The 8,428-nt window shown below is 56.8% G+C and overlaps 1 protein-coding gene across 1 annotated transcript in view; it reads right to left on the minus strand.

Moving 5' to 3' along the window:
- Window positions 1–8,428, minus strand: part of LOC104270878 (band 4.1-like protein 1) — a gene marked incomplete at both ends in the record, with an annotated part of 18,033 nt that overhangs the window by 5,932 nt on the left and 3,673 nt on the right. The window lies entirely within an intron of this gene.

The raw sequence follows: 8,428 nt of genomic DNA on the forward strand, positions 1-8,428 counted from the left end.
GGCCTCAGGCAGGGGGGCTGAGTCTTATAAGGGTGACCCGGTTGAGCGTTTGGTCAGTGTAATTGACAGCACGATCAGAGCCAAGGGATGACTTCCCTCCATCAGCTCTTCTCCAGACATGGACATACCTCTCAACTCCACCATCAGAGGGTACGTTTCCCCTCGCCACGAAGCCATGGGAAATCTAGACCCGTGCTTTAGGCAATCGAGACCCATGGCTGGACTTTAGGAAATCTGCACCTGTTGCTGCACTCTGCATCTAGGCAGCTCTCGCTTAGGAACAGCTCTAAGCCCACTGATGCCAGAGGAAACCCACCTCCTGGTGCAAGTGTTTGCAGCCAGAGCCATCCCTCCAACGGCCAGGCTGGGCTGGCGCAACCTTCCCTTGGCGCTGCTGGGAGGTTGAGAGGTATGAGAAACAGGGTGTCAGACAAACCGAAGAGGAACACGCCTGCATACATGTTTTTGTGTGTGTGTGTGTGTGTATGTATAAATCTATACATAACAGCTCTGTGATGGGGAGAGGAGCTGGAAGCACACAGCCCTCGGCCGGTTAAGGTGAGCTCTCGTACTACGATAAGAAGCAGTTAGTAAAACAGCACTGAGACCTGGAAGACCACTGGACCAGCAGTCTTTAAATTCTCTTCTTTCGGGCTGGATTTTACTGACGGGTCAGATAAATCCTTTTCTTCCCCACTTGGCTCCTGAGATTTGCTCTGGATTAGAGAAAACGGTTAGTTGTAAGGAAACGAACTCTACGGGAGCTGATCTAGTGCTTACAGGAGCGAAGAAAGCTGTTTCATCATCCAGCCACCAGCTTGCCGAAGACAGGGGAGGGTGGGTGAGGCCGGCGAGCTAAGCAAGAAGGGGTATCAACGTAAGAAATGCAAGGGTGAAGCTAGAAGCGTGGGCACGCCGCTGCGGGCTGCGTGTGCGTGTCCCTGGCGGAGTCGCAGCTCCTTCAGCCACCCCCCGTCTCCCTTTCTTGCTCCTTGGACATGAAGCTTGGGCGCCCGCTCTCGGGTTTAGCGAGCGGCATTCTCCAGGGAGCCAAAATGTCGGGAGGGTGTCACAAAACAGAAGCTGATGAACCAACTGGCCAGCAGGTCTGCATTCAGCAAATAAGCCCGACCACACACACATACATAAAAGGACAGGGGATGCAAAGCGACTGCTGTCAGTCAATGGATGTGTGAGGAGCCACTGAACATGATAAGAAAGAGCCACACAACATGCGCATGAACTTTCCGTCCGGACAGTTCATTGGAAGAGTTACCACGGCTTCTGCCAGCGTGAGTTCGCAGCCAGAGTCAGGGGAGGCCGGGTCAGCACTGTCTTCTCCTTTGTGCTCCACATCAACAGAAGCGTCTTCCTTCAGGATGGGAGGCTGGGAGGCGTCTCCTGAACCAGCCCCTTGCCCAAGGGCTGCGAAGCCCACACCAGACGCAGGTCCTGTGTTTAGAGGCACGTCCTGCACCAGCCACGTCTTCCCCTTTGCTGTTGCTGGTGTCTCAGCTTCAGGCGCGTGCTCTTGTCCCTCCTGGGCTGCCCTTCGCTCCACTTCGCTTTGCTCAAACATCTTAATCTTAGAGGCCACTGAGGTTTTCCTGTAGCTGTCGCTGTCCTGCCAGCTACCTGGGGCCACAGTGACTTCTCCACGCGCCTGGGACACAGCTCCTCTGCTCCCAGACTCCATCTGATGGGTCCCCCTGCTCGCTTGCAGCTCTCCTCCATCATCACGGTCCAAGGTAGAGAGATGGCATGTCTTGCTTTCTTGACACAATCCTTCTCCAGGGGAGGGAGAGTGCAGGGCAGCAGCAGCTTCTTTGAGAGGAGATTTATCCTGCGGTGGCTGCCCTGGAGCGAGGTCACTGTCCCCGGCAGTTTCTCCCATCGTAGGGCTCCTGTCCTGCGGATCCTGTCCCGCATTCAACTCCAAGTGCCAGGGTGGCTCTTGTGCTTTGGGACCTGCAGTGTGGAGCAGCCCTTCAGCCACGGGACCCTCTTGGGGCAGGTCTCTCATTATGGCCTCAGTCTGTTGTTCCGGTTCTTCTGCCTTGGGAGGCAGCTCTTCCAAGGACGGGTTTTTGTCATAGGACCATTCTTCCATCCCACAGCCTTCATCTCCAGCCAGCTTCCCTGATGTGGGCTCTATGTCCTGGGACATCTTTTTTGCCATGGGCTTCTCCTCATGGAGCGGCTCTTCCATGGCAGAGACATCACTCTGGGTTGCCCTTGCTGTGACAGTGTCCACGTCCTTGGTCACCTCCCCTGCGTCCGGGTCTCTCACCTGGATCAGCTCTGCTGCAGCGTCTGTGTTTCGGGGTGGTCCTCCTACAACAGGGCTTGCACCTTGGTGTGGTTTCCATGTAGCAGAGCCCATGTCTTGGGGTTGTTCTTCAGATTCGGGGTTGGTGCCCGGGGGTATTGCCACCTCTGACACAGGGCCCACGTCCTTGGGTGCTCCTTTGCCTACCACAGGGCTTGCCTCCTTGCATGCCACCTATATTGCCACCTCTGACACAGGGCTCATGTCCTTGGGTGCTCCTTTGCCTACCGCAGGGCTTGCCTCCTTGCATGCCACCTCTGCGGTGGGGCTCGCACCCTTGGCTATGGCCGCACCTCTTGCAGGGCTGGTGTCCCGGGACAGGTCTCTGCCCTCGGGCTCGGTGCCTGGGGCTGGCTCTGCAGAGACCAGCCTGGGTTGGTGGGGAAAGGGTGCAGGGACAGGAGCACTGGGTTTATTCCCCTCCGCCCCCGCGGTGGTGTGAGGGTGACCCTGCCACGGCACAGCTGATGAAGGAGACTTGGTCTGTATCTCTTCCATCTGAAGAACCTCTCTGGCACTTTTCTCTTTGTCGCCATCTGCTACAACCCTTCCTGAGAGCCCCTCCACTGCTGCGCAGATGTCTGGGCTCTGTACGGGGCTTCTTCTGTGCTCCTCAGCCCCACGGCCACCCCCTGCCAGGCCACACGTCCTCAAGCCTCCCACTGGGCTTTGCAGATCCATCTCCTCTGTTCCCAGCTCTTGGGAGCGTGGTAGGGCGTCACCTCCCTCGGGTGCTTCGCAGCCTGTCAGCTCAGCAGATGATTCCTCTCGCTGCAGGAGCAGCCCGTCCTCCCGCCCTGAGGTGGGACATCCCGCCAGGCTGGTGTTATCACAGCCTGTCCCGGGAGGCTCCGGAGCTTCAGCAGGTTTTTCAGACACTGCCCCGTGTTGCTGACTTGCTGAGGAGGGGGCTTGGGACCCTTCTGCTGCAGGTGCCACATGCTCAGGTCCCTCCCTGGATGTGGTCACCGTGGCTTCTGGACTCTCCTCCGAGTCAAGCCGTCCACCGGTCTCCGAGAGCAGGTGTGTTTTATTGTCCTTCTCCTCCACCTCTGGATCTCCCAAGTAGATGATCCTCTGCGTCGCAGAAGTCTCCGAGCTGTCGTCACTAGCCTTCACTTTAATTTTAACGAGCTCTGTGGCTGCAGCTGGCACTCTGGCCTCCTGCTTCCTGGAGGCTGCAGAAGCATGCTCCTTGGAGACCACCTTGCTGTCTCCCTGGGGAGGCTCTGGCCCCAAAATCTTGTCCCTTTGCCTCTCTCCAGGCTGCTGACACGGCTTGGGCAGACCCGGCTCACTGGTGGCTGCTTCCTCGCCCTGCTCTTGGGGCTCCTCCTCAGCGCTCTCAGCTGGCAGGCTCTCTGCCTCCCGGCTGGGCTCCCCCCTGGTTTCCTTCTCATAGATCTCATCCTCCCAGACAGACTCAAAATCCTCTGGACTAGCGATCATTTTGGCTCTTGTCCGGGTATCCAGAGCTGCATCTGCTGGCTCTTCCTTGCCTGCCACTTCCTTGGCTTTCCAATCTCCACCTTCGATACGCTCGCGCTCATTTTCACCTCTGAGGTACCTGCACGTGCTTCTTCTTTCTTGACTGCCAGAGCTTTCTTTAGAGCTACTGCTTCCAGCCTAGGAGTTTCTCTCTCTATAAATACCCAATGCTCCGAGCCCTGCATTGCAATTGGAGCAAGAAGAGTTAGCATCAAACATACTTTACCTAACTGCTGGTGACTGCAGAGTAACAGAAAGTTGACTTGCCTCAGGCAGGGCTGATTATTATTATTATTACTCATTCAAGAGTTGAGGCAGGGTCTATAGAAAGAGCCTGACAACTCACTGATGGAGAGAAGGGATTGACAATAAGGGGGCTGATGCTATGACGGGGACTGAGCCCCTCTATCCTCTCCAGGGACCATGTTTTGCTCTGGGTGGTGGCTCACTGACATACCTGCTTTGTTGGAAGTACAGAAGCGGGAGCAGACACGTTAACATGTCTCATGAGGCAAGGGAACACAGCTGGTTAAACCCAGCTGGGGCTCCCCATCTGACTCCTGTTTACAACTAGCTCTAGCAGCCTCCATTGAGCAAAGGGTGAGGTTTCATTGTAGGCAACAGTCTGTGTTCTGAACAGCTTCACTCAGCTCCATCCACGTACCCTACAACTATATCACACTGCCAGGAGCATGAGCAAGAAAAGAAACCACTTTTAGGCATCAGGAAGGCACTTCCCTCTTCCTATTATCAAGTGCTGCTGCACAGATTCACTCCCAAGTCCATCCTTCCTTTCCAGTTCTCTCATTAGAAGCAGAAGTTTCTAGCAATGCTGACACCAAGAGGTTCAGAAAACGTAACCGGTTAAAGGTTACCTGTGAAATGCAGAAGACGACCACGGGCTTGGCAGCCGAGACAGCTACTGGCACTGCAGCAAGGATCAAGCAAAGGTCGTGGAGCAAGGTCCCGCAGCCAGGACCCAGCAGGTATGTGCTGTGCCCACCCCGCATGTCTGTGCTGCCGTCAGGGCAGGATGCTGGGATACAGGCACTACGGACACTTTGTACCTTCATGTGTTTGCCCTCCAAGACAGCTAAAGACTTCACGGGCACCAAGAACAAAGTGAGGCTAAAATTCAACCCTTTCTGGAGCAGAAGGTCAAAAAAAACCCACGAGAAGAGAGCAGCAGGAAAACATTCGCACCGATGAGGAAGCCCAGGCATCTTGCCGCAGGCCCTTAGGGGCAACGCTGCGGGCATGGTCCTGTGGAGCTCGCCACGGGGCTGGCTCTGCCCGTGACACGGGGCTCAACCAGGCTGGGCAGGACTGACCCTCTGTAACCTCCAGCCCCAGGGAGGGGGGAGGCTGGCTGCCCTCTCCCCGCTCCAACTGGGAAAAATTACCCATGAAAACATGAGCCAGGGCTCCACGCAGGGGTGTCGGGGTGAGTATCTGGAGTGGTTGCACCCGACACGGAAACCTAATAAACTGATACTGAATAAGGGGAAACAGTGGGGCAGAGGGAAGTGGAGCGAGAGGGAAGGGAAAAGAAGGTGAGATTAGAGGAGAGAGAGAAAAGAGGAAAACCAATTAGTAGTAGAAAGGCTTCCACAGCAGAAAAACGCTACGTCCCAGCTCCTGACTTCTTCACCATGTGACAAAACATGTGAAACTCCCTCGGCACTGTGCCCCAGAGCTTGCCCTGGCAGCCGTGGCACACACACAGTAGCAGCACCCTCCTCCAGAGATGGAAGACAGGTCCTCAGCTACCACCCCTGCACCCTGCCCCAGCCCTGAGCACCCACGCTGGAGAAGCCAGGTATCAGGAGAGCTGTCCCACACCAGCTCCCGACAGCATCGCTCATGCAAGCCTCCCTGACGTCCCTCTACCCCGTGCCCCCAAGCGCCACCTGCTCTCCAGGTGCCTCCCTCCACACCTGCCCGCAATGCAGGTTTTAGTTCTTCCTAGTCCACGGAAATCGCAGCGGAGGCAGTCGGCGACTGCCAGGAGCACCAGGTCCTGCACGGTGCTCAACCGACGCGATTGCTAACTCGGCAGCTGCGCTGGGCCTGCCAGGAAGCCAGGCTGGTCTCTGGCATTCCCTCAACACCGGTTTTCCTATTCAAGAGCGATGCTCGTGGGCATTTCAACCAGAAGACTGCTTACTTTCTGGAGGGTACAGCAGCTTCTCTTCTGCTCCTGCACTGCGGTCTGGTTGCTGGACCCTTTCTGTGCAGCTAAGGCATGGACGGACAGTTGTGAGCACATGTACAAATCTCTTCAGAGAAGCCCTTTTGTCCTCCTTCCCCGGCTGCAAAGCCGAGTCCTTTGGAGAAGCCCTTCCCTAGACAAAGGTGATGAGTTTCTTCAGGCCTCTTCTCTGAGTCAAGGCTTGAGACAAGTCTTCTGAAGCCTGGAATAATGTATTCATACACCTCCTAATCAGTAAGGAAAGCTCAAGACTCTAGATTTGTTTCCAAACCAGTTTCCCTTTCCTCAAGCTTTGTCAGGACGAGCACAGCCCACTCCACAGGAAGAGTCGACCACACCGTGGTGGGATCTGAAGTCTGCTCTGGAGGGCTCAATGCCAGCTCTGGCCACAGCTCTGGTTCATGGCAGCCCTTGTGTCTCCAGCGCTGGATACTTGGGCATGTCCTCGAGGAAAGGAGAGAACTGCGGGAGCTTCGCAGGTCAGTAGGCTGCCAGGACAGAGCGTCTGCCAAGGCAGGAGCTGAGGCCAAGAAATTATGATGCTGGGAAGGGTGTGCCCATAGAGCTTCCCAAGGGATAATTCACTTTCGCACTCCCCCCCTCCTCCAACGCATCCGCTCAGGAGCATTTGGGAAGGTCATTCTCACCGTGCCCTACAGGTCACAGGAGAGAGCGAGTTGGGAGAAAGGAAAGAAATGACAGCACGGAGCAGAGAGAGCCTTCTGCCCCCAGCAAGACCCCTAGGCCAGGCAGGAGGCTTCTCCCTTTGGTGTCCTTCCACGTTCCTGCCATCTTTCTTTGCTCCTCAGGGAGACCCAGCTCACCCGAGAGGAAAGGACGAGCCTCATGACAAGGAGGGGAGAATGAGTGAATCTGAGACCTTGACACAACACTGGGTTGCTTTGGCACCCAAAGCTGAAGAGAATCTCGACACCTCCCAGCCCAGCAATCTGGTCCCCCAGCAGAAGTGAGGACCAAGGGATGGAGGAAAGGGTGAAGATGTCTGTAGCTGGGGGTGACAGCTCACAGGCACCAAGGGACTTTCTGGCTGAGCATGACGAGAACTCCAAGCTCTGCAGATGTGCTCTCCTCATGCCATCACCCTCTTGGGACCACAAATTCCTCACGGTCCAGGAGAGGACAAGTTTCCATGTACCAGCTGCTGAGTCTCAGCCACCAATGCCTGGAGAGAAATCACCAGTGAGGCCACTTGGCACCTGCACAGCCCTGGCACCCCGAGGGACTTCCAGAGAGCCGAGGGGAAGACTCTTTGAATCAAGAGATGTGTGTGCACCTCACTTCTCCTGTTTCTGTCCACCAGCTCCTAACTACTGGCATGTAAAGGGTCCCCACGCGGACCAGGAGATGCTGCTGCAGAGCCTGAGCTTCCCGGAAGGTGCCTGTACCCCTGCCGAAGCCCGTGGCTTGCCCAAGCCCTCGCTCACACCCATACTGCCTTCTGCTCCAGCCAGCCCAGGGTTCAGGCTCCCGCTGTGCTGGACCTGCCCCTGCCTCATCTCCTCCCTTGCCAGCACCACTCCTGCTCCACTGTCCTCCCTGGCAGGACGTGTCCTCCAGCATCCCTGGGCACCGCATGGAGAGGTCCAACCACACCAGAACCAAATCTCAAAGACCAGTTTTCTTCTGCTCAGTGGTACCTTCTCTCAGCTGTCCTGGGGAACTACCACCATCACGGGAGATAAACCCTGCACACAAGCAGCGCCGAGAGCCTGCGTTCCTCCCCCTGCGCGAGGACGTCAGGGGCAGCATGACCCTGCTTTGCACAGGCATACACCCAACATCTCTGATGCCTCCAGAAATGCCCTGTTTCAAGGTGACCAGCCCTGGGGGACTGGAACTGCAGCCAAAGTGAAAGGAAAGCATGAGGGGTTGCTAAAGACAGCTCAGAGCTGCCTGCCCGCCCTTAGAGTGACACAGCTGTGCCACAGGGCCGGCACTGCCTCGGGACCCCCAGCACTGGCCTCCAGTGTGAGCCCCTCACCCAGAGCACAGCCAGCCCACCGGGAGGACTCTCCCAGGACCCTGTCTCGCCGCCTACAAGAAAGCCAGGGGAGCAGATTTCACCCACAGCCCTGTCCTGGGGAGGGCTCCTGCCCAGCCCCGGAGAGGGGACCCACCCAGGGGGGCCAGCAAACAGCTCCAGGTCTGCTCAGAGGGCAGGAGCCCCCTCGGCAGGCTGGCACAGCGGGGCAAACTGGGAGAGCCAAGGGTGGGGAGAGAAGAAGGATGGTGACAACCTCAGGAGAGGAGACAAGGCTTTTCAGTGTGAAAGACTCCATGCTTAGGGAAGCTCCGTGCTCAGATGCAAAATCGTCTAGGTTGTCCTCTTCCACCGTCTGTGCCAGCCCGGAACCCCCAGCACCCACAGGGAAAGGGAG

The sequence above is a fragment of the Apaloderma vittatum genome, unplaced genomic scaffold (assembly GCF_000703405.1).
Source record: "Apaloderma vittatum isolate BGI_N311 unplaced genomic scaffold, ASM70340v1 scaffold15012, whole genome shotgun sequence".
Taxonomy (NCBI): Eukaryota; Metazoa; Chordata; class Aves; order Trogoniformes; family Trogonidae; genus Apaloderma; species Apaloderma vittatum.